Source organism: Berghia stephanieae, chromosome 6, assembly GCF_034508935.2.
Source record: "Berghia stephanieae isolate SIO BIC M18660-M18661 chromosome 6, UCSD_Bste_1.3, whole genome shotgun sequence".
NCBI classification, from domain to species: domain Eukaryota; kingdom Metazoa; phylum Mollusca; class Gastropoda; order Nudibranchia; family Aeolidiidae; genus Berghia; species Berghia stephanieae.
The window spans coordinates 45,512,137-45,538,854 of NC_088365.1; the positions used below are offsets into that span (position 1 = coordinate 45,512,137).

The window sequence follows — 26,718 nt, forward strand, 5'->3', positions numbered from 1 at the left end:
ACGATGGAATTTTTATGCAAGCACAATTGAAAGTGATGAAAGAATTAATAAGTATTAATCTAGATAACTCACACAGACCAACACAAAATTCCACTGATATGCATATCCAGTAATCATAGATGTACACATAGCAAGATATTCAACGAATGTATTTTTATTAAAGCACAATTTAAAGCCATGGATCACTCTATAAATAAGATATTTTTGGAGCAAAAGTTGAGACGATTCAATACATTTTTCCTACCCTCTCATGGTCGTGCTCATTGTACCAATAAGCAATGTTCAGTTTTTAAAATATTTTACAATACACATCTTGTCGAATAAATCTGTTCCGAATATTATAATAATAACTATCTATATCACAAAATGTCAACAAATTGCAATGTTTCTTATTTCAATATCACAGCTATATTTATTCTGAAACTTTTACACGTTTGACACTGTCAACACACGTGACAGTGGGAGAATTGGTTTGATCACAGGTGTAAGCTAGGCAGGGGTTTTAATCGATATATTTATAATATATATTCAGTTCTGTGTACAGATATTTATTTATATAGAAGGATGGAGTAGGTAACTTTTTTTGTACTGTGGCGACCGCTCAAATAGTCAAGTTGTGTATTAAAATAATTGACGCATTGAATGATAATTTGGTTGGTATTGAGATACGTTAGGTTAAAAGATGATGAGATGGAGGAGGAAGTGGCGGTAGTGGTGGTGGAGGAGGAGGTGGTGTTGGTGGTGGTGGTGGTGGTTGATTAGTAGTAGTAGTAGTAGTAGTAGTAGTAGTAGTAGTAGTAGTAGTAGTAGTAGTAGTAGTAGTAGTAGTATTAGGAGGAGGAGGAGGAGGAGGAGGAAGAGGAGGAGGAAGAGGAGAAGGAGATGGTGGAGGATAAAAAAGTAACACGGACGCCTCGAATATTTTATTCATTTTGTTGGGGTTTTTTTGTTTGCTTGTTTGTTTGTTTGGTTGTTTTTTTTTTTTGTTTATTTATTTGTTGCTGTTACGCTATAGTAAAATTGTGTTTTCCTTATAACCTAAGTGCACATATTCACAGGTCTGATAACCGAGTGTAATTATGGGCTTGATTTAACATTTTTGTATTGGAGAATCTTTTATGTTGGTTTAAGAGTATTTCAATTACAACAATGAGCCCATAATTATATGGGTTATCAGACCTGCAAATTAGTACACGTTGCTTAAAACCAAATAAGGATGGAGTAGGTAACTTTTTTTTGTACTGCGGCTATTGCTCAAATATTAAAATAATTGACGCATTGAATGACAATGCGGTTGATATTGGAAAGGGTGAACAAAACAAGTATGAGGGGAGAGTTATGGAGTAAGGTTGGAAGATTAGGAGGTGGAGGATGAAGAATGGGGTGGATGAGGAGGAGGAGAAGGAGGTGGTGGTAGTGGGTATGATAGTGATGGAGGAGGAGGAGGAGGAGGAGGAGAAGGTGGTAGTAGAGGAGAAGAAGGAGAAGGAGGCGGTGGTAGAAGAGTAATTTTAATAAAATTCCACTCAACATTTGTTTTAATGATTGATTATTAAAAAACAAAAACAAAACAAACACAAAACAAAAAACAAAACAAAACAAATGAATAAATGAGATTTATGAATAATAAATGTCATGGACAGAATTGTTAACCTACAAAATATTGGCTGCCAACTTACCTTTGGATCGTCTTGTATAATATTAATATTAGTTGGCTTTGAAATGTTACGTGCGTCCTCAGATCGTGGAACAAGGGGCGGGGGTTTTCGTTGTTCAAATTGTATTGTGATCGCGCGGTGAGGGTTTAAAAAACGCCTGAAACTTTTATGGTTGTCTGTGTGAGAGAGAGAGAGAGAGAGAGAGAGAGAGAGAGAGAAGAGAGAGAGAGAGAGAGAGAGAGACAGCTGCAAATATATATATATATATATATATATATATATATATATATATATAGATAGAGAGAGAGAGAGAGAGAGAGAGAGAGAGAGAGAGAGAGAGAGAGAGAAAGGGTGGGGAGAGAAAGAGAGGGAGATTCTTTTTTTTTTTCAACTGAAGACAGGAGAAACATTCGCCATTTTTACTCTTTTTGGTTAAACACGATGAGTGCACTTATATGCAGGTCTGATAACCCAAATAATTCTGGGCTCATTGTTGTAATGGAAATACTGTCAAACCATCGCAAAATATACTCCATTACAACAATATAAAAACAAGCCCATTATTGCATTCGTTCATCAGGCCTACTAATATATGCACCTTGTTTTGTTGAATAGAATATTTTCCCACACCTTTTAAAGCCTGACGCCCATTCAACACGTCGCTTAAAGGAAAATAGAAAAACCTCACGTACTGCTGTGTTAATAATAGTAATAATAATGATATGAATATTTCTTTTGGCACGGGTCAGTTTCATAGGAGGCATTTTAATAGATTATCATTGGACTCCCAAACAATGGGCTTTGTTTGAACTCTCTTCGTCGGGTTTTTCTTATTTTCAGTAGTACCTACGTAAAGTACACACTTCAATACGCTTCAACAGTCGTAACGCCAATTCTCTCGTAATGACGCATGGTAACTTAGTAACTGACTCTAAACTATCGGAACAATGGCGGACTCCCTTATAAAATATTTCTCCAACGAGCAAAAAAAGCGTATCCAGAGGAAAAAAAACAACATAAATCTGATCATGTTTTGACTTTTACACATTCTGATCACAAGACATATGAAAACTTCTAGACAGCATGGCGAATAAAAAGTACAGATTTTCTTTGTTTAGAACCACGATGGCCGCCGTTGCTGGGCGACGTGACATCAGACTATTGAATCCAATTGATGGTTCGAGCGTTACTAAGCCCTAACCAATCAGAATATGCTTTGAGATTTAGCCCTTTACGTCCCTACGACTATTTATTTCCTGAGGCCTGTCAAGCAGTCCCTAATTCCATAATATTTCTTTTAGCATGGGTCAGTTTAATGTGAAGAACATTAATAGATTATCATTGAACTCACAAACAATGGGTTGTGTTTGAACTCTTTTCGTAGGATTTTTCGTATTTCAGAAGTACAGAAAGTACACGCTTCAATACTCTTCAACAGTCGTAACGTCACTTCCTTCCTAATGACGCATGGTAACTTAGTAACACTGGCTCTAAACTATCGGAACAATGGCGGACGCCGTAAGAAATATTTCTCCGGCGAGCATAAAAGCGTATCCAGAGGGGAAAAACCCCATACATTTGATCATGTTTTGACTTTTACACATTCTGATCACAAGGTATATGAAAAGTTGTAGCCAGCATGAAGAATAAATAGCAATGATTTTCTTTGTTTAGAACCAAGATGGCCGCCGTTGCCAGGCGGCGTGACATCAGACTATTGAATCGTATTAACCAGTGGATTTTTGACCAATCAAAACATGGAATTTGCGACAGACGTTCACACGTGCTAGGGTAAACATAGTTGATTATTTATAAACAATAAAGTGAATGAATTCGACCTTTCTTTGATCATCGTCATTGCATTCATACCGCCAAATGGGTGAGTAGTTATCACAGGATTTTCTCGATCATATTATAAACGTTTACGGTTACACATAGATTTCTGTGTTGGTTTTATTCATCATGCGGTAGAACAGTGGGTATTTTACTTAGACACACACTATCGATAGTAAAACCTGAGTAGTTTGCTAGTTTATCAATCACTGTCATTGTTTACATTAGGACGACTGTCCGAGAGGCGTGGTTATCTAAGTGCCTATTAACGTTTCGAGCGTTATTAAGCCTTAACCAATCAGAATATTCCCTGGCATTTAGCCCTTTACATCCCTACGACAATTTATTTCCAAAGGCCTGTCAAGCATTCTTTAATTCCATAATATTTATATAAGCATGGGCCAGTTTAATTTATAGATTATCATCGAACTCGTAAACAATGGGCTTAATTCGTAGTCTTTTCGTATCAAAATATTCCCTGTCATAATTTAGCCCTTTCCGTCTCTATGACTATGTATTTCCCGAGAGCGGTCAAACAGTCCTTAATTTCATAACCACCTTTATTACATTCCTATCCGACAAATAGGCCTATCCAACAGTTAGTAAGTGTTTATCACAATTATTGACACGGTCATTGACCTGTAAACATGTGCTCGTAATTCACACCGGTGTTTAAGTAACAGAATGAATTTTAAGGGTTTTACGGCGCTTGCAACACATTAAGGTCATACCAGCGCCAGGGAATAGGAAGACAATGGGACAATAAAAAGTTCTTGAATTACAATTAAAGCACCCAAAAAAAAAAAGGTAGGACGAAGGGGAATTGGTTCAAATAGGAAAGAGGTGTAGATTCCAAGAGCACGGTGTAAAAGTACTTAGTTTGAGATCACCTAAAAGTCTCATCTGGACACAAGTACAGGCCCTACTAAGAAGAATACACTCAAATGTTTACAAATCATATATAATATGAGAACAAAACATAATACAGTGCATAGCAGGGATGATTTACAAGGAAAATAATATCATCTCCCAAAACGATCTATACATTTGACTATTTCCCTCTCAGCAAGGCATCCGGCCAGGGCCAGGACAAAACCAAGTAATCTCATCCCAAGACAAAGACAGAAAGCAAGTTGGAAAACATATAGGGAGATAGAAGACATAGTGTCAGTAACAGAATGAAAACTATATAAAACTAGAGCATTTATATAGAGCAATATCCACTATACATGCTCAAAGCGCTTTACAAGGGGTCCCTGACCAACAGCAACACATAACATATGGAACGAGACATGACGCCTGCTAGGCGATATTACATGTTTTTTTAGACAGAGACAGCGATGTTAACGGTCAGGTACTCAAGTTTACACCTGAGTGCGGTGAGAAAATGAGAGTAAAGAGCCTTTTCCACGGACTCAACTATGCGCCGAGCGAGGCTCGAACCCAGGACCTTCCGATCCGAAAGCGAATGTCATAACACAAGACCACATAGCCGCACAAAATAAACTGAGACTCTATTCTTAGAAGATAAATAATTCTTTTAAATGTTGTCAAGCCGACTATACATATTTGCAGATCTGACATCCAAACCCACTTGTGGGCCTAGTTTAACATTGTTGTAATGGACACTATTTTGCGTCATTCTTTTTTATTTTTTTTTAGATTTCCATTACAACAATGAGCCCATTAGGAATTGGGTTATCAGACCTGTAAATAAGAGAACGCCGTGTCAAACCAATCCAAAGTCAATCCTTCATTGCAACAACGATAAACATTCCTATAATTTGGGTTTTGTTTATCAAACTGGTAAATTAATCGAGCATAAGGATAAAAACAATCGAACTGTCATGATCCTCGACGGCGAAGAATTACTTGAGAACGACGTGTACTTATTCGCAGTTCTGATAACCCAAATTGTTTTGGCTCATTGTTGTTTAATGGAAATACACTCTCAAAACGACGCAAAACATCGTCCATTACAACAATGCTGTAACAACTCAAGCCCATAGTTTTCGTTCGGCTTTCAGACCTGCAAATATGAAGACGTCGGTTGAGAACATTATACGAGAACACCACGTGATCTTGTGGTATGACACTCGCTTTTGGATCGGAAGCACCTGGGTTCAAGAAGTCCGAGGTTTGAGAGTTTTTGCCAAGATGAGGGTCATTTTAATCGCCGATATTTGAAGGACGAGTTTTCTGTCCAAAATTTTTAATACGTCTTTTTTCCAGATTATGTTAGTGTGGAATTTGGCCTTAACTAGCATCAATATTTTTCTTATCCCAAGCATAAACGGGCGTTTAACGTCAGCGCAATATTATCTCAAGACAACAATAATATTTACAAATCAATGACGTCTTTCTGATTACGGTTTGTTGTTGTCTTCTAGATAATCCACTCTATGTTTAATGACACACCCTTTACAGTAAGCCTTGCATTTAACGACATGGAAGCAGCGTGGCTCAGCAGTACGGTCTTTGCTTCGTACACAAAAGGTACCGAGTTCGACTACCCGCCTCGTTGTGCGGCCTTGAGCAAGTCACCTCGCTTTAGCTCAGTTTGCGGCGCTGCACTGCGGGTGAAGCCTGTGTTATTCCAGCCTTCCCTTGGAATAGACCCTAAAGACAGATTTCCCTGTGGGGATGATTATTTTACTTCAGAGTTTCAAAATAGTGTATTTCAGAGGCATAAGGCCTATATTGTCCTGAGTTTATCCCGGTTTGTGTAGCAGTATTTGTTCTATTGCAATTGCTTGTTACCATTTTGATAGGACTTTAGTCTATTACAAAGTGCTTTCTGCTAGATCTAATATATGCAGCTACCCAATCACTCCTAAGTGGACAAGTGGGGAAGAGGAGGGGGGGGCGGAGGGATAAGTAAATCAAATCTCAACTGCTGCATTCGGGACCGATCTCTGTCTCTTTTCGTGAGGAGCGAGTGCTTTATCAACTGAGCTATCGGGACCTCAGACAGAGTTTCAAAGTTTAATCCAAACGCTTCTTTCAAAGTAAGATGGACCATTTAAAAAGTCAATTTGGTCTTATTTACAAGTCTGATAATACAAATGACTAGGGACTATGCAAATCGATGTGCACAGATATGCAGGTCTTATAACCGAACGTTAAAGCATTGTTGTTATGGTCAATATTTTGTATCGTATTGAGAATATTTCCATTACAACAATGAGCCCACAACAATTTGGGTTATCAGACCTGCAAATTAGTGCAAGTTATCTCAAAGCAACTCTAAATATTGTCCATCGCAATAATACGGAAACAAGCCCTTAATTTCGTTCCGTTGTCAGACCTGCAAATAACATAATCCGTGAACTCTCAGGTGTGAGAGCTTTTGGCAAGACGATGGGTCATTTCAATTGATGATTTTTGAAGGGCGAGTTTTATGGCCAAAATTTTTAATAGAGAATATAATATTGTAAAGCGCTTTGAGCACGTCAAGTGGATATTGAGCTATATAAAACCTCAGTTTTTTAATTACAAAAAAAAAAAAAAAATAAAGAATTGCAATAGTGGTAATGCATTTTCTCTTGTTTACTGTGTCTAAATATAGATGATGTGCGTATATAAGAAAAAAACCCTCTCAAATGGCTGGCTAAAAACAATAACATAGAGCTGAGTGACGTCAAACTTTCGTTACTTCTATTTGTGATTTTAAAAACTCTAAAACTGTGTGGCTAGCTGATTCAGCTGCTTGGCATTTTCTACAGATGGCTATGGTTTATATGACTCAGAGATACACGTGTGAGACAGATCATGTGTTTCAACCAACTATTTTGATGGTTACAACTGCCATAGTATAGATACATCTCAGACACCAAAAACTGTGACGTCATTGTGAGATAGATACGGATAGCAAGACACCAAGACGGGATGGTCCACAGCCTTCGTGAAGATCTCACCTTCAGGAACCTAACATGGTTGATTAGATGATGTTACAACTACTTCTGTAAACATTATCTGCGTTGTAAAATAAACATTTGCGTCAATTGAGAGATAACGAGAGCGGTTTCCATTTCTATTCACAATAGACACTTAGATAACCACGCCTCTCGGACAACCGTCATAATGTAAACAATAGTTGTGATTGGTAGACATAGCGAACTACACAGGTTTTACTATTGATGGGATGTGTCTAAGCAAAATACCCACTGTTCTACCGCTTGATCAATAAAACCAACGCAGAAAACTACATGTATCTAAAACTTAAACGTTTACAATGTGATCGAGAAAATCGTGTGATAAATAGGCGGTATAAAAGCAATAACAATGATCAGAGGGAGAGAGAGAGAGAGGTTGATTATTATTAAAGTTATCGTTTATAAATCATCAACCGTGCTTGTCCGAATACGTTTGATGGTGTGTCACAATTCCATGTTTTGATTGGTCAAAAGTCTACTGGTTAATAGTCGGTTAATTTGATTTGCTTTTAGGGGTAATTGCTTTATTAACCAGTAGATGTTTGACCAATCAAAACACCGGATCTGTGACACACCCTCAAGCCCACTCGGACAAACAAAGCTATAGTAGTAGTAGTAGTAGTAGTAGTAGTAGTAGTAGTAGTAGTAGTAGTAGTAGTAGTAGTAGTAGTAGTAGTAGTAACATTAGTAGTAGTGATTGTTGTTGTTGTTGTTGATGTTGTTTTGTACAGACGGTTCCAGCGCTATGTTTGTTAATTGCCACCCTATCTCTCTCTCTCTCTCTCTCTCTCTCTCTCTCTCTCTCTCTCTCTCTCTCTCTCTCTCTCTCTCTCCTTGAATTCATGAAGTTTCTTACCCTGACCCAGGCTGGAATCAGACGGGGGAGGGGAGAGAGTGTAGAGACACCATATTATGAGAAGCGATAAAAACGTAAAAAATAGAGAAGGGAGAAGAAAGAAGAAGAAAAGGAGGAAGAAGAATAAAAAGAAGAAGATTTAGAGAAAGAAAAGAAAAAGAAGAAAAAGTAGAAGAAGAAGAAGAAGAAGAAGAAGAAGAAGAAGAAGAAGAAGAAGAGGAGGAGGAGGAGGAGGAGGAGGAGGAGGAGGAGGAGGAAGAAGAAGAAGAAGAAGAAGAAGAAAAAGAAGAATGCCATCGATATGAGTGAGAGAGAGAGAGAGAGAGAGAGAGAGAGAGAGAGAGCACGCAAGAGAGAGAGAGAGATAGAGAGAGAGAGAGCAAGATATATATATATATATATATATATATATATATATTATATATATATATATATAGAGAGAGAGAGAGAGAGAGAGAGAGAGAGAGAGAGAGAGAGAGAGAGAGAATGCCATTGTGGAAAAAAAACAATAAATTAACCGGATATGAACAGACACAAGGCTCGTGATTCGTCATCAAAGGATTTTTATTCGAACTCTTGGCGCCAAGGTCTTCACACTTCATAAACACAGACACACACGCACGCACACACACACATACACACACACACACACACACACACGCACTCCTGCTCTTTATTATAATGATATTCAAATGACATTGCTAAACAACAAACTTATTCATTGCATTATTTATGTTAAGACCAGCACAAAATGTCGGTCATTATAACAATGTTAAATCTGTGTTGAATATCTTGTAATTGTGCCTTCTACAAAATTTACAAACTTGAGCTTTTATATAGAGCAATATCCACTAAACGTGTTAAAAGCGCTTTACAAGGGGTCCGCCCTAGCCAACAGCAACACGTAACATGTAGAACGAGACATGACGCCTGTTAGGCGATATTGCAATTCTTTTTTTTTTTGGACAGAGTCAACGCTGTTAACGGCCAGGTACTCATTTTACACTTGACTACGGTGAGAGAGTGTGAGTAAAGAGTCTTTTCCAAGGACTCAACTATGCGCCGAGCGAGGCTCGAACACAGGACATTCCGATCCGAAAGCTAGTGTCATACCACTAGACCACATATAATAGCCGCACAAGTGGCTTTCCAGTGTGATTATAAGCTTATTTGAGACTTCCTTTTTTTTCTGTAATATTCTTCATGAAAATGTTGCTGCTTGAAGCCCGAAGCAAAAAAAAATAAAAATAAAGATAAGTATTAAATTGTAAGCTTCAATTTATTAGACAAAGACAGATACTGTGGACGTTTCGGGTTTTTCCCTTTATCAACAAAACACGATGAATGAAACACTAAGGACGAATGGGATATGTGTAGTTAACCCTATCCTTACCACCCATAGTAAAATCGTCACATTCGTTACGATGCAACCGGCATTTTTCTCATTCTGATTTCTCTTGTAGATACATCACAACATGTAAAGAAATGCTTTGATTTACAGCTATTTTTACTAAACACTGTGTTGTAGAAATCAATTGTTACTTTTTGAGTAAGAAAAGTTTATTCTTGTGGTGAGTGGGAATAAATTTTCGGGGAATATTCTAAAAATAGCTGGTAAGGAGGGAGTTAAGGAGAATAAACCTTAAGGTTCGTCCACAGTATCTGTCTTTGTCTAATAAATTGAAGCTTACAATTCAATACTTAAATTTATAATATTCTTCGCATGTTAACCTATTGTTGATATCCAGGCTCTTTGTCTTTGCCAATAACTTATTCCCAAAAAAAATTCCAAAAAAAAAAAAAAATTATATGTGACCCACCGTCTCAAAACGGTACTATGTCGGGATGAATTGGAACCCTAAAAGTCAACGTTTATATATAATATGCAGGTCTGACATCCGAACTTACTTGTGGGCCTAGTTTAACATAGCTGTAATAGACAATATTTTGCGTTTTTTTTAGGGGGTGGGGGGTTTCCGTTACAACAATGAGCCCATAATGAATTGAGTAATCAGACTTGCAAATAAGTGCACATCGTCAATTTAGAAAGGAAATGGTAAGAAATACAAACCTCCCAACTTTTTGTAATATTTAAAAAAATGGTTTTTAACCCCCCCCCCCCCCCCCCATCCCAATAACAAACAGAAGTCGTGACGTCAACACTTTCCTTTATTCCGGTTCAAAACTCAGTGGGAGTGTGTGACTAGACCTAGGATAATGCATAAACCATGAATAGGTTACACATTGAAGAATAAGGTGGCATGACTGTTTTAATAGCAGGATGTATGGGTAAATTATTAGGTTTACGGGGCATTTAAGAGCGAGGATGGATAATATTTATTGATGACCATCATTTATTTAGTCCAGAAAATAAGATGCCATCTCCCTGAAACCAGAAAATCAGTAACACTAAATATAGGGTTTCACAATTTCAAGGAAATACGCTTCTCTACAGTCATGACGTCATTTCCATCGTAATGACGCATGGTAACTTAGTAACTGGCTCTAAACTATCGGAACAATGGCGGACGCCCTTATGAAATATTTCTCCGACGAGCATAAAAGCGTATCTAGATGAAAAAAAAACAAAAACAATTATAATTCTGATCATGTTTTGACTCTACACATTCTGATCACAAGACATATGAAAAGTTATAGCCAACATGAAGAATAAAAAGTACAGATCTTCTTTGTTTAGAACCATGATGGCCGCCGGTGCTGGGCGACGTGACATCAGACTATTAAATCCAATTGGAACCACTTTTTTGACATCACACTATCGCTCCCAACAACAAATAGACATTAACCCTAAGTTTCATATTTGTGGCTATGAATTCAATTTCCAACACCTAACATACTTTACTTGAGCATTTATTATATAGCGCAATACCCATTAAATGTGGCGGAAAGCGCTTTACAAGGTGGTCCCTAGCCAACAGCAACACTTAACACGAAGGACGAGACATAATACCGTTTTCAGAGGGTGGGTCATATTATTTGTGATACGAATCTTTCTCAATGCATATTTTTGTTTCTAATGTCGAGACTTCCACTTTGAAAAGTTAATATCATGCATTGTAATCAACGTGTACGTATTTGCAGGTCTGATAACCCAGAATCGGTAGGGGCTCATTGTTATAATGGGGGTAGGTACTCTCAAGCCAACGGAAAATATCGTTCATTGCAGCAATATTAAATCAGGCCGTCGATTATTGCGTTCGGTTCTCAGATCTGCGAAATATTTGCACGTAAGTTGTAATAATAGATTTAATACGAAGAGAGAGAGAGAGAGAGAGAGAGAGAGAGAGAGAGAGAGAGAGAGAGAGAGAGAGAGAGAGAGAGAGAGAGAGAGAGAGAGAGAGAGAGAGAGAGAGAGAGAGAGAGAAATTTTTTCTCGTGTGATTAGTTTCAGTCGACTATTTAAACAGGAAGAGAACTTCCTTAGGCGCCGATTTGGTTACAGAGATATTATTACCAATGATTGGGAAAAAAACCAAATATCTCAGTTTAGTACAGAACTGCTTACGTACTACGAAAAATTCGTGGTCTTGTGGTATGACACTCGCTTTCGTAGTAGTAGTAGTAGTAGTAGTAGTAGTAGTAGTAGTAGTAGTAGTAGTAGTAGTAGTAGTAGTAGTAGTAGTAGAAATAATAGTAGTAGTAGTAGTAGTAGTAGTAGTAGTAGTAGTAGTAGTAGTAGTAGTAGTAGTAGTAGTAGTAGACTCAATTAAGAATCGGGGAATTCTCTTTGATATCAAGCACTCATCCGTGTCACAACCGACATTGATGTTGAACCCTGTCTAGAGGTTAACTGTGTTAAATATTCTATTGGCACATAGCTGCACATTTCAGAACATCAAATAAAACGTGTGCTTGATTGCACCCATGAACAAACAAAAAAAGCTTTTTCAACTAGTTAACCGTCGTGCTCCAGGAAAACACGTTTTTAAAAAATTTGGCCAGAAAACTTCGTCCTTCAAATCTCGAACAGTGTAGATGACCCTCATCTTTGCAAAAACGCTCAGACCTGGGGGTTCGCGAGATCCTCCATCAAGTCCCAGGTTAGAGTTGTTGTCAAGATGAGGGTCATTTAGATCGATCGATATCTAAAAGACGAGTTTTCTGGCCAAAATGTTTAATATGTGTTTTTCCAGAATGAGGTAGTTAACTGGTTAACATTTGCTCCAGTTTACTTAACCTTGATTCGTCCGTTATTGAAATTCAATCATTTCATTGTGGAAAATGTTCCCAGTCAATCTTATGTAATCATTATAAATATTAGGTGAGACAGTGCAGTGATGCGTTTGACATCCGATCAAACATGAACTTCTGGAGGTGCCCTCCATGGGCTATGGGCCGAATATGTCCCTCACCTTGTCAAAATAAAAACTCGTGAGAGTTTTTGATATGATGAGGGACATTTTAATCGATGAGGGTCATTTCAATCGATCGATATCTTGAAGGACGAGTTTTCTGGCCAAAATTTTGATAACTTTGTTTGTTGTTGATTTTTTTGTTTGTTTGTTGTCTTTTTTATTTTATTTTAAAACTATTTTTAAAAAATTTAGAGTACGGTTTTACAATTGGTAGTATTCATTAACACTTTTTAAAAGCTTTTTACTTATTTTTTTTAGCGCAAAATCCACTAAACGTGCTCAAAGCGCTTTACAAAGGGGACCAATAGCAACACGTAACATGTAGGTCGAGACAAGACGCCTATTAGGCGATATTACAATTTTTTCGGGCAGAGACATCGCTGTTAAGGGTCAGGTTCTCATTTTACACAAGAGTACGGTGAGAGAATGTGAGTAAATAGCCTTTTCCAAGGACTCAACTATGAGGCTCGAACTCAGGATCTTCCGATCCGAAAACGAGTATCATACCACTAGACCACATAGCCTCACATAGCAACACCTGAGTCAATAGGAATATATGAGTAAAGATCCTTACCCAAGGACACAATGCCTGCGTCAGCTATCATGCTATCATGAGCAAAACCTAAATAGTTTCCCAAGCAACTGTGCCACTGATCGTTGGGTTCACACGAGAGACTGGGTCAAATTCAAGTAAACATGATTCATACCCAGGCAAAAAGCATGGGAATACCTCGAGAATCGTTCCGTAAGCGGTCGACGGAGCGGCGTCGGTTTGTCAATTTTTAAAATTTGCATTAGGTACTACTGAGAATAATTTCTTTGTTCTTTTTTTTACCGAATGGTTTTGATATGAACCGAAATTTAATATATGTCTTGAATTTAAAAACAAACGAACAAAAACCTACTTGAGCTTCTATATAGTGCAGTATCCATTCAACGTGTTCAAGGCGCTTTACAAAGAGTCCCTAAACCAACAACAACATGTTGCAATTTTACAAAATAGTTTTTGGACAGAGACAACGCTGTTAACGGCCAGGTACTCATTTCACACCTGAGTACGGTGAAACAATGTGAGTAAATAGTCTTTTCCAAGGACTTAACTATGCGCCGAGCGAGGCTTCGGTTTGTCAATCTTTTGTATTTACATTTTTTTAAAAAATAATTTTTAGTGATTATATTATTATGATATGTACCGAACTTTAAAATATGTCCCCGACACGGAGGGCAACTAAATGAAGAAAGAAAAAGGAAAAATAAGTACCACTTTCCAGATATAGATATGACCGTAGCTGTAACACCACTATTTAAAGTAGTCCTTCAGAGCTGTTAGGCCTATGGAGCCGGATGTATCCCGTTTCTATTTATTGCATGAATCGGACAAAAGCAATTGTATTTTTCGGTAGTACGCAGCGTGGCGAAGCAGTGCGGTCTTTGGTTCGTACCCGAAAGATACCGAGTTCGATCATCCGCCGCTTCCCTATGTGGCCTTGAGCAAGCTACCTCACCCTAGCTCAATAATTTCCAGCGCTGCATTGCGGCTGACGCCTGGTTAATTTTTGTCTTCCCTTGGAATAGACCCTAGAAACAGATTTCCCCAATGGGATGACTAAAGGAATCTTATTTTATTTTTTAAATTATTTTATCTATCGCAAACACTACAATTATCATGAATATAATCTATCCAAAACACGAACATATTACGTTTTTCAAAATAAACTACAGAAAGTAGAAAGACGTGGTATCCGACACTCTCGACACTCGGAATGGCAAAAACTCAACCTAACCCAGTACAATCACTCTTGTCATCGTTCCCTTCACACGAGCTGTTGTCCCCGACACGGAAACACGAACCAAAGCTAACAACATCTGTCTGACAATCTCAGTAATAGCAATAGCTAACTGCGGTACTCCGGAAAACCCCATATTTAAAAATTTGGCCAAAAAACTCGTCCTTCAAATATCGATCGATTTAAATGACCCTTATCTTGGCAAAAAAAAAACAAAAAACTCTTCGCTCGCGAAGTCCCATGTTTTAGAGTTATTTGCCAAGATGAGGGACATTTAAATCGATCGATATTTGAAGGACGAGTTTTCTGGCCAAATTTTAAAATGTGGGTTTTTCTAGAGTACGGCAGAATAAACGATCCCGCTGGAAACTTCTGGGTCGGATAATGCATCTATTGTTGACAACCTCAACAATGGCCATTGATGAGAAAGGAACATTCTGGATCAAGTGATAATGAAGTCAGTCAAGGCGATCACAGGTAGACAATATCCATGCGATGGCAATTTCATTATAATCTATTTCCTTTCCATTTTTTTCTTTTAACGAATGAATATTATTATCACGATCAATCATAAGACAGCAGTCTCCGCAAAAATGCTCGCTGCTATAATCTACGGATATTAAATAAGTACCACAAGCAAAAGGCAAAACTGAAAAACCTTGACTAAAACATCTACTCCTTTGATAAATCCAAAACTCCTATAAAATTTCCTTTTTTTTCCAACTTAACTTTGAGAAAATACGCATGCGAAAAGTATGGGATACCTTAGGACATAATTCAATGTTCTCTCTCCATCTTCTTCTTTGCTTTTTTTTTTTTTTTTGTCGTTGTTTGTTTTTGTTTTGTTTTTGTTTTTGTTTTTTGTTTTTTTGCTTTTTGTTTTATTTCGTTTGGCTTATTTTTTGTTATTGTTGTTGTTGTTGTTGTTGTTATTACTGTTGTTTTGATGGGTTTTTGGAGGGAGGTATTTTATTTTTTGTTTGTTATTTTTTGGGTTTTTTTTTTTAGAATTTGTTTTTCATTTGACGTGTACATATATATATAGGACTGACATCCGAACCCACTTAAGGGCCTAATTTAACATTGTTGTGATGGACAATATTTTGCGTCATTTCTTCAGATCTCCATTACAACAATGAGCTCACAAGGAATCGGATTATCAGGCCTGCAAATAAGTGCACGTCGTTTTCATGTGTTATGAAGTCAGTCATAACGACTACAGGTAGACAATATTCTTGCGATGACAATTTCATTATAATCTATTTCCTTTCCATTTTTTTTTTTTTGAACGAAAGGATCAGTCATAAGACATAAATCTCAAAAAAAAAAATGCTCGCTGCTAGATTCAATAAATACATTCAAAAAGCACCATAAGCAAAAAGCAAAAGTTAAAACCTTGAATTGAATACTCCTTTGATAAATCCAAACCACGATAAAATCATAGAATCATTTTTTTTCTCCCAATGTAACCGGCCGATGCATCAAGGGATGAAGTGATATCAATTGGGTGATTATCATTATCGAGACTTAAATAACCTACTTATTTCAAGGACAAAGTCGTTCCATATTCTCAACGACGGGCAACGTTTATTTTTTTAAAAAACTAGTGATGGGGAGAACAGGTTGTTCGGGGTATTTTTTTTTAAACAGTCAATCATTAGTTACTCTACTAGTAAAGCATCTGAACCATAACCGGAAGTAACGGTTTTAATCCCAGCCGCACAGTGTTTTAGAAAAAGAAAATGATAATTCAGCAGCCGTGATATTTATGAATGCTCAAAATGCAAAATGATTATAATGTATTATAATATGCTAGACCTCGAGTTCATTGACTTTACAACCCCATAAAATCTGTCATCTGCATTTTTTGCGGCCGCAAATATCAGGGCGATCCGCAAATTTTGGCAAATTTCCCAAAATTGGCAAATCGTGGCAAATTTTGGGAAAATTGGCAAATCGCGTGGCAAATTTTGGGGAAAAAAAGAAGCGAAAACAAAATAACTTAAAAAAAAGTGCGAAACTTGAGAAATGTTGCAGCTTTGCCTGGGCCGAAACCAAGGGAAGCTACTCTCTACGGATAATGATCCTTTAAAATCTTTGTAACAAAGCTATTCTACAACACAATTGGTCGAATTGTGAATTCATATGAGTGATGAACCATCCATTTACCGATCACTTGGAATCTTTCCGTCTAACTGATCACACGCATTTTTGGTCTCTCTCTCGTATTGGTGACGAGAATTATAATACTAATACTACCCAGCTATTGTAGGAATCTTTACTTCTTTTTGTAACTTTTTATTACGTTAATGATGTGTTTAATTCTTGAGTGTATTTCAGTGGATTATTGTGTATCGTGTTTTAAATAATTCGTTACATTGATTTAATTTTGTATAATCACTGTGTCTGGAGATTGAGAGTAAGTTGCCTCATTTAACACCCTGCCTTTTCCATGATTATACAAGCATCGCCGTTTCTTATCTTTATTACGTTTTTATATATATAATTGATAGCTATTCAGTAGCTGCTATATGATATTGTTGTTATGATTTTGATGAGTTCTATTTAGTTATTTATATGTTTTAGGTGTTTTTGCTCATGGATTGTTTAGTTGTAGGAACTTGGCTGCTAGATAATAGATTTTAGCATACTTGGGGACCAATACGATGAGGGCGCGGTTGGACATTATTGCACAACCCGGCATCATCAGTGTTCCTCAGTCCCCTGTTGTAGGGGGTTCAAAGGAACTGATTACGGCTTAGACGTGATTTCCACACGTCTTTTTCTGGTAGGGATGTTCCTGAATCCACGGGAAATGACATAAGTTACGTCAGGACAGAACATCAGAGGTTCACATTAGTCTTGTTTCAATAATTTGTCACATCAAACTATGGGCATAATCATAATATGAGGGGTGTGGCCATATCGGGGACTAAGGGTGTGGTTTAGTTTTGGAGCGGTCTGATTCGAGGGATATAGACGGAATGACTACACCCAAACACAGCGAATGTTATGAGGCTTGATCTAATCAGTCAGATGCATAGCCCTACTTTAACTCTTTTAGTACGCCATGGTCAGATGTCACGGTTTTGAAGAAGAATTATCCATATAATTAATATTCATTAGCAACGTGCATCCTTAGTGGCTTAGTGGTATCTGGTACTTAGCACCCCCCCCCCCTCCCCACATAGACACATAGATAACACAGGACGGTAGTCTGTGGATAGACACTCAGTAAGTGTAGAGGAATATAGCCACGCCCCTGGGGGACAGTCGCAAGGCTCAACTATGTAAACTATCGGTAACCTACGTTGGAGACGTGAAAATTAGGGGCTCCTTCTATTCTATATGGGCGTGTTCAATGTCAAGTCAGTAAAAGTGGCATTTGTGTATTGATGGTGTGTGATTAACTAAAATACACGCCTTTTCGGCCCACTGTATCTTACCTTATAGTTGAAATTACTCAAAAATTAATCATAAATTACTCACTGAATAGACACCTTCGAAACCCGTGCCTAATTTACTATACGTTTGATGCTTATATCATAATTTTAATATGATAGATGGGATAGATGCCAGGACATCATTGAGTACTATAAGTAGAATTTAGATAGATGCATTTGCTTCCATGGCCAGTGTTGCGGTAAGTCGCGTCTGGAGGGTAACAGTCGTGACGTCACTTCCCTCGTATAGAATACGTATAGTAACCTACTGATCATGTTTTTTACTTTTATACATTCGGATCACATGACAGGTGAAGTTCTAGCCAGAATGAAGAATAAAAATAGTGCCAATTTTCTTTGCTGGGCGGACGTGACTTCAGACTATTGAATCCGATTGACACCCCCTCCCTTTACTTTGAGTAGATGAGACGATGAGACGTTTCGATATTACTAAGAGTCGGAATAACATGACATTTCGCGGTATAGCTTTTAGATCTCGCAAAGCCATCCAAACGCTGTGGTGGAGTAGCTCTTTGATGTCATCGCTTCCATCGCTCGTTGGGTATTGCAACTACCCTCTGGTGGTGCGGAAGGTGTTACATATTTTGCATAACAATAACGTAATCCCGGGACGGGAGGTAGCGTCTTTGTTTCGGCCGGCCAGTTAAAGAGCATGTGATTAGTCGAACACGTTGATATGCTTGACTCACAATTCTACAGGAATGGACAGTGTCGGTTGATCAAAGAATATAACATTGTTGTTTACCAACCATTTTTCCACTCTGAAGTTCCTATCTCTCTATTATAATAAAATTGATACTACGAATGACAAAATCGACCAACAAATTAGGGAGTTACAAGTTATTCATAATAAGAATAGGTACTTTTAAAAGTTTACAATAATCCTTATCTAAGTCACTTTTCATCATCAAAGTCGAACCTTTTTCCCGATTTTTATCACACAAAGTACAAAGTTAATAATTTTCACCCGCGGATAATATGGGATCCATATCTACATGTTTTAATTTTTTGAATCAAAGCTGGAAACATCCTGCGAAACTGGAAATCCTGTCATTTTCTTCACAACGATTAGGTTTTACTGATTGAGAACAGTCTTGACTACTCCGCCCATGGATATTTGGTGGTTGTCGCTATTGGCGGGTTGAATTTTAGAGTTAAAGCGGCCTTGCCTATTGTTGTGACTGCGCGGGATCATTATGGCGCGGAGTTGCTTGGTTGATGTTGAATAATGTAATGTTTATACAAGAGGCGATATGGCTAACCTGAGAGTACTTCGGTGTATTTATTTCAATTGCACTGCAGTATAATAGATTACACCCTTTGATGCTATTTATTTTTGGAACCATAATTCTTAGGCAATAATAATTATGGTTTTTGGTTGTTATTATGTACCGTTGGCTTCGGGGGAAGAATGGCGATTTTTTAATCGTTATCTATATTTTTAATGGGGCATATCTTCTGACATCTATGGCTAGCAGCCAGCGACATCTATACGAAGGCCTTGCTAGCAGCTCTATCGTCGCATGAGGTTCTCACATGTTTTGGCTTAAGTTCGTTTTGGAACGGGGTAATTCGGTTACTATCGGCTCTTTATGATTATGCTGAGGAACATAGAATGGATGAGTTATGGGCCTTGTTATCCAGTTAGTATTCTCTTTACCGACATGTGAGAAACTATGATGGAGGCTATGTGAGCTAGACCTGTAACGATTATCTACTCATAACCAATTATCCGCGGATTAAAAAATATTGACAAAATGTTTATAATGTGCGGCTATGCTATGTGGCCTTGTGATATGACACTCGCGGTCGCATCGGAAGGTGTCGGATTCCAGCCTTGCTTAGGGGTATAGTTGAGTGCTCGGGAAAGGCTCTTTTTTCACATTCTCCAATGATTTACTATATTATATACTTGTTGCTTTCTCTCACCTACTCAGGTGTAAAATGTGTATTTGACCATTAACGTGCTGTCTGGGAATTTGGTAATATCGACCAATATCATTGACATCTAGTAGCGTTCTACATTTTAAATGTTGCTGTTGGACAGTGACCCTTTGTAAAGCGCTCTGAACACATTTAGTGGATTTGCGCTATATATATATATATATATATATATATATATATAATATATATATATATATATATATATATATATATATATATATATAAGATCTTATTTGTATGTAAATATGACCGTCTATAATATGATCGCATTTCCTTAGGGTCGGATTACTTTGGAGAATTTCTAGTCTATTTGGCAATGCGTCTGTTGATTTCTAACAACGAAGCCATCTCACACCCTCACAAGACTATATATGTTTCTTCTTTATGCCATGATGGTGGACCTCCATTCACTCAGGGGGCATATCTTAGCACAGTTTTTTGTTACAAAGGATTGGAATGAAGACTTCAAGATTTTGTCTTCTCTATGCCTAATATAGGACTAATATGACAACAATGATTTATTGGAACTGGTTTATATATACAGACACTGACATTTTTTCAATACTCATTATATGCTGTTATGATGGCATATTATAATGACGATATATAATTTTTGTTTTTTGTTTGTTTTTGTTTTTCTATTAGGAGCATTAATTTATTTTAGTACTATTTTGGTGTTAGGACTAGGAGAGGAGTAAGCCTTTGTCTTCTCTATGCCTAAAATATGACATATCGATTTTGGCAACATTGATATATTGGAGCCGTATACATAGTCTATAACTTTGGGGAGATATGTGGTCTTAGTCTTAGTGACTAACTAGACGTCACTAATGGTCCCAGCTTTATACCATTATGTTATTGAGGCACACTACTTAATAGCTGGCACTTCCAACTAATTTGTATTTTATATGTATAGACACGTGTCAATTGTTCAATATTTCATTAGATGCTTTTACGATGGCATATATTATACTGATGATTTTGCACCTTTTTTCAATCAGGAGCCTTAATTTATTACTACGGTATTTCGTTACTAGGAGAGGAGCATAGGCTTTTTGCTCTCGATACCTACTATGCTAGTGTGGGAGAATGATTTTTTGTAGCTGCTAGCATGGTTTATTACGTGAGAAGATAGAAGGTCTTAGTATATCATCAATTTTCTCAGCTTTACACTGTTATGGTAGTATGACAGAGAATCTAACAGTTAGTGGTACTAACAATTGACTAGTGTATTATATGTATACAAACATTCTGTATCTGCTTTATCCATTACACACACATATCTATCTGTTTTTATATGGGCATATTCTAATGATAATAGATTCAGTTTAGTACGAGTGGACAGGAATGAAATAGGATTACTATGTTAGCACCGAGGATTGATTAATTTAGTCTTGGGTTCAGTGTAAAGTTGTTTTCTCTCGAGGAATATTTTTTTGATGGTTAGACCTCGGCTGTCTTCACCCGTGAATTCACGTTTGGAGAAGTCATAGGTGCAACACGCCAGACTATGGAACCCTCTTGTGAGGTTTCGGACATAGCTTATATGTCCAGGATTGATCATCCTTTTTCACTGTCATTACGACTCTAATGACCTACGGGACTCTAGGTGCTTAATCTTTTGTCCTGCCCCGGGGGTAGTGTGCACTAAGTCACCTGTCACCGGCACGGTTTTCTGCCGTTATACGTTAGACAACCCAGACATTAGATGTCTGAGGCTCTGTCTAGGCCTCATCAGCCAGATTGTTTGTATCAAGCAATCTTTATGTATGACCCACATCATTTCCAGACTCTGGCTGCCTAAGCCTTTGGCCCTGGACCGGAGATAGTATTGACTAAGCAAGTCATCTATCAATGGTACGGTTCTCTGCCGTTTTTTAGCTCTTTTGACATTCATATGTTAGACATTTGAGACGATTTTTGTCTCATATGCGTGGGTCATACATTAGTTAGTTTTTCTCTCTGATGTAGATCTATGCTGCTTCGCTCATACTATTTGAGTTTGGAGCAGGCATAGGTAAAGTTTGTCAATGCCAGGGAACCCTCTTGTGAGGTTCCGGACATAGCTTATATGTCCAGGATTGATTATCCTTTTTCACTGTCATTACGTCTCTAATGACCTACGGGACTCTAGGTGCTTAATCTTTTGTCCTGGCCCGGGGGTAGTGTGCACTAAGTCACCTGTCACCGGCACGGTTTTCTGCCGTTATAAGTTAGACAACCCAGACATTAGATGTCCGAGGCTCTGTCTAGGCCTCATCAGCCAGATTGTTTGTATCAAGCAATCTTTATGTATGACCCACATCATTTCCAGACTCTGGCTGCCTAAGCCTTTGGCCCTGGACCGGAGATAGTATTGACAAAGCATGTCATCTATCAACGATACGGTTTTCTGCCGTATTTTAGCTCTTTTGGCATTCATATTTTAGACATTTGAGATGGTTTTGTGTCTCAAATGTTTGGGTCATACAATAGTTATTTTTATTTATTTATTTTGATGTAGATTTATGGTGCTTCGCTCGTCCTATTTGTGTTTAGGGGCAGACATAGGAATAATTTGACAATGACATGAAACCTCTTTGTGGGGTTCCGGACATAGCTTATATTATGTCCAGGATCGATCATCCTTTCTTACTGTCATTACTATTCTAACGAACTACATAAGCTTAATCTTTGGGCCTGGAGCATACAGGTGAGAGAACATTTATTTCAATTTTTCATCATGTGAGATAGCACATATTATAATTGTTGGATATTTACTCACTGCATAGGGATTGTTGGGTTTGGATAGGGATACCTATGAGATTTCCACTCGTGTTTTTGGCGTTTGGAATAGTCATTGGTACAAATAGCAATGCTAAGGAACCCTCTTGTGAGGTTCCGAACATACCTTATATTATGTCCAGGATTGATCATCCTTTTTCACTGTCATTACGACTCTAATGACCTACGGGACTCTAGGTGCTTAATCTTTTGTCCTGGCCCGGGGTAGTGTGCACTAAGTCACCTGTCACCGGCACGGTTTTCTGCCGTTATACGTTAGACAACCCAGACATTAGATGTCTGAGGCTCTGTCTAGGCCTCATCAGCCAGATTGTTTGTATCAAGCGATCTTTATGTATGACCCACATCATTTCCAGACTCTGGCTGCCTAAGCCTTTGGCCCTGGACCGGAGATAGTATTGACTAAGCAAGTCATCTATCAATGGTACGGTTTTCTGCCGTTTTTTTTAGCTCTTTTGGCATTCATATTTTAGACATTTGAGACGGTTTTGTGTCTCAAATGCTTGGGTCATACTATAGTTATATTTTATTTTTATTTTTCAGGTAGATCTATGCTGCTTCGCTCGTGGTATTTGCGTTTGGAGCAGGCATAGGTAAAGTTTGTCAATGTCAGGGAACCCTCTTGTGAGGTTCCGGACATAGCTTATATGTCCAGGATTGATCATCCTTTTTTACTGTCATTACGTCTCTAATGACCTACGGGACTCTAGGTGCTTAATCTTTTGTCCTGGCCCGGGGGTAGTGTGCACTAAGTCACCTGTCACCGGCACGGTTTTCTGCCGTTATACTTTAGACTACTCTGACCATAGATGTCAGGTGCTTTGTCTAGGCCTCATCAGCCAGATTGTTTGTATCAAACGATCTATTTACGTCTGATTTTTATTCGGTCGGGGCTTTGACTGTTAGTCGGCCTCTGTTCCGGACCAGGGATAGTATGGGACGGGGCTTTGACTGTTAGTCAGCCTCGGTTCCGGACCAGGGATAGTATGGGACGGGGCTTTGACTGTTTGTCAGCCTCGGTTCCGGACCAGGGATAGTATGGGACGGGGCTTTGACTGTTAGTCAGCCTCGGTTCCGGACCAGGGATAGTATGGGACGGGGCTTTGACTGTTTGTCAGCCTCGGTTCCGGACCAGGGATAGTATGGGACGGGGATTTGACTGTTAGTCAGCCTCAGTTCCGGAACAGGGATAGTAGTATGGGACGGGGCTTTGACTGTTAGTCAGCCTCTGTTCCGGACCAGGGATAGTATGCACTCAGTCAACTATCACTGTTTGCCTGATTTTTAGACTTTGTAAGGTGGGCAGTTATCTGCTAGGGTCAAAGTGCCTTGATGACCCTGATAACTTTTGGGTTTTTTGTGAATGGCTTCCTCAGCTTTGGCCGGGGCCAGGGATAGTATGCGCTTAGTCATATATCTCTGCTGGATTACCTAACTTTGCATACTGGGTGTCAGGGATATCTGTTGTGTAGGGGTGGTTTACCTCTTGATTTTGGATTATACATATCCTTAATAGACCTGGTTGGATATTTTGTTCACATCTTTTTAAACTAGATATTTTATAGACATCTCCTTACATATGGCGTTAGACAGGCGCTCTTTAATAAGAGCCGTGGTGTATTCACTCAGAGTGGCATTACTTAACACTCTGTATTGGTTGATTTGACAACATTCTATGTTACTTGGACCATTAACCTAGGTGGTTTAACATTTTCATACTTAGTAGGGAGTCCTTCGATCAGACATTTGCGCTGGATAAAGGGGGAGCTGGTTTTCAACAGTTTTGCCATCTCTGGAAAGAATTTCTGATGATATTAGATTCTAGATCTTTATTGATTGGAGACTATGGTAACGACTTATGGTTGTGAGGCTGATGCACTAACTTTTATACTTAAGTTTTTATCAGTGTTGTTAATATACAATGACCTACAGTATATTTTCCCTTGTTTCGATTGAAATTGTTTGGGATTTTTAGCAACTATTTTGTGTATAATTTTTTAATGCATACATACAACATGGGTCTTGATTCCCGTTTAAATGCAAAAGACTCATCGACCCACGATTTGCGGCAGTCTTAGTTTCCAGCATAGTGTAATATACACATGACGTGACACGGATATCGGTATATTTAGTTCATTTTATTATTTAAGTGGGCCGGAGCAGAATTTGTCAGATTGTTCCATGGAGGTCTTTGTATATTTGGTTACAAAGCTGCACCAGGGGGAAACTGGTGACGATGAGGATTAGGGACGTGTGAGGAATGATGATGAGATGATGATGAGGATGATGATAATAGCGTTGGTGATGGTGAAGAGGATGAGGAGGATGAGGCTGTCTGAGTCACATCTTATTGACAAGGAGTGAAGACAGATGGATGTTTATGAAGGTGAAAGGAGAAACTAATGTAGTATCTTAAACATTTTAATTGGTGAACAGGTCCGATTAGGCAATTGTCTTTCGGCTTGGGCAGGCATGCCTGTTATGACTGATGGGACTGGTCGGTTTGTCAGAACTTCGGGTTTCGGGCGTGTCCGATGTTGGTTTCTGGTGTGAACGCTGGTAGGAGTTAATCTCTTATTCTGTAATGTGAGTCACTTACTTTAGCCTAGTATGGGGATGATTCTTCCTGGTTTGAGTTCCAGTTGGTGACATTCACGAAGATTTTCTTTGTACTTGTTCGACTGTATTTAGGTGGGCTTTGTTGATTCGGGCTTGATTGATGCATATTCTAGTATTTATGCCTAATCAAGGCAGGATTAGCGGGTGTTTTAACTCACTCAATCCTAGAATTTTTTGCTACTTTTCAAAATTGGATATATTAAAAATGAGCATATACATAGACATTTTTGTTCAACCACCATTAACATGTAAAACTAAAAACATTAGCTTTGATACTACGCCTATAATTTGTCGCATAAAATACGCAATAAATAGGCATGGGGCAAAAGTAACCCTGTTAAACTACGGATATAGTCAGTTTTAGGGTTGAGCGAGTTAATGGCCTTAGGGATGGATCCAGAGGCCTTATGAGTTATAAACTGTCGCCTCTATGTTATGGAGGTTCTGATCCCAGCCCGAGGACTTGCTTGTTGTCTACGTGCCATCATCGCTGCTACGTGCTAATGTTTGACTTATATTATTAGCTTGTGGTGTTACTGGAATGATTATTATAGTCCGACTCCCATGTAATTTTGACGTCATTTAAGACAATTGCGTCGACTGGTGTTTTGTTGTTAGGAGTGGCCAGGGAACATAAATACTACCCTGTTGGTTGAACTGTTGTATAAAATCAACGATTTGTTCACTTTTGGTGGTATGACCATGGCCTTCACTTTTGACTGAAATATTTGGTAGAGTCAGGTTATTTTACGGAAGCTACAGTTTAGGTGTTTCTGTAGGGTGCATGCATGTGTAACTCGGGATATCAATTACTCTCTTCGTACAACAGACCTTACTCTATTGCCACAAAGGGTGGTATGCATTAAGTATAATGGATTCGTTCATTTGGACTAATAATGTAGCGGATATTTCATTATATTTTACGATTCATTTAGTTAGTCTTGAAGCGATAATATTTTGTGGGTTTTCATCGTTTTACATCGCGTGCTACTATATGACTTTGAAGTCTCATATGAATTCACAATTCGACCAATTGTGTTGTAGAATGGATAGATAAACGATACTTACCAAAGTTGAAGTTTGTCTGTTATTCTACAACACTGGTCGATTGTGAATTCATTTGCCCTCCCTTACCATAATTATCATAATATACCCTCCCCTCTAGTTCTGGTGATAGATTTATATTATCTTCATACAATCCATGAGCAGTTTATGTTAGAGTTGGGTAGTATCTGGGCTCATATAGTAGCCCGCTCAAAATTTAAAGTGTGATCGGTAAATGGATGGTTCATCACTCAAATGAATCAAAGCTATTCGCAGTCATTTCATTTCTCAAGTCAAATAAATCGAGTCACTTACACTTCCAACTTCAGTCATGGATCGTTTCGTCAAAAAATCTTCAAATAAGGACCCAAAGTGCGGCAAATTTTTTGGCAAATTTCTTGGCAATTATTTTTTTTTT

General features: G+C 38.2%; 1 protein-coding gene across 1 annotated transcript in view; it reads right to left on the minus strand.

Moving 5' to 3' along the window:
* Window positions 1-1,798, minus strand: part of LOC144975864 (uncharacterized) — a 5,802-nt gene extending 4,004 nt beyond the window's left edge. The window contains exon 1 of the mRNA XM_078920049.1: window positions 1,680-1,798. The gene's annotated coding sequence lies outside the window, so the exon portion shown is untranslated. The remainder of the gene's footprint in view (window positions 1-1,679) is intronic.
* Between the last annotated feature and the right edge of the window lie 24,920 nt (window positions 1,799-26,718).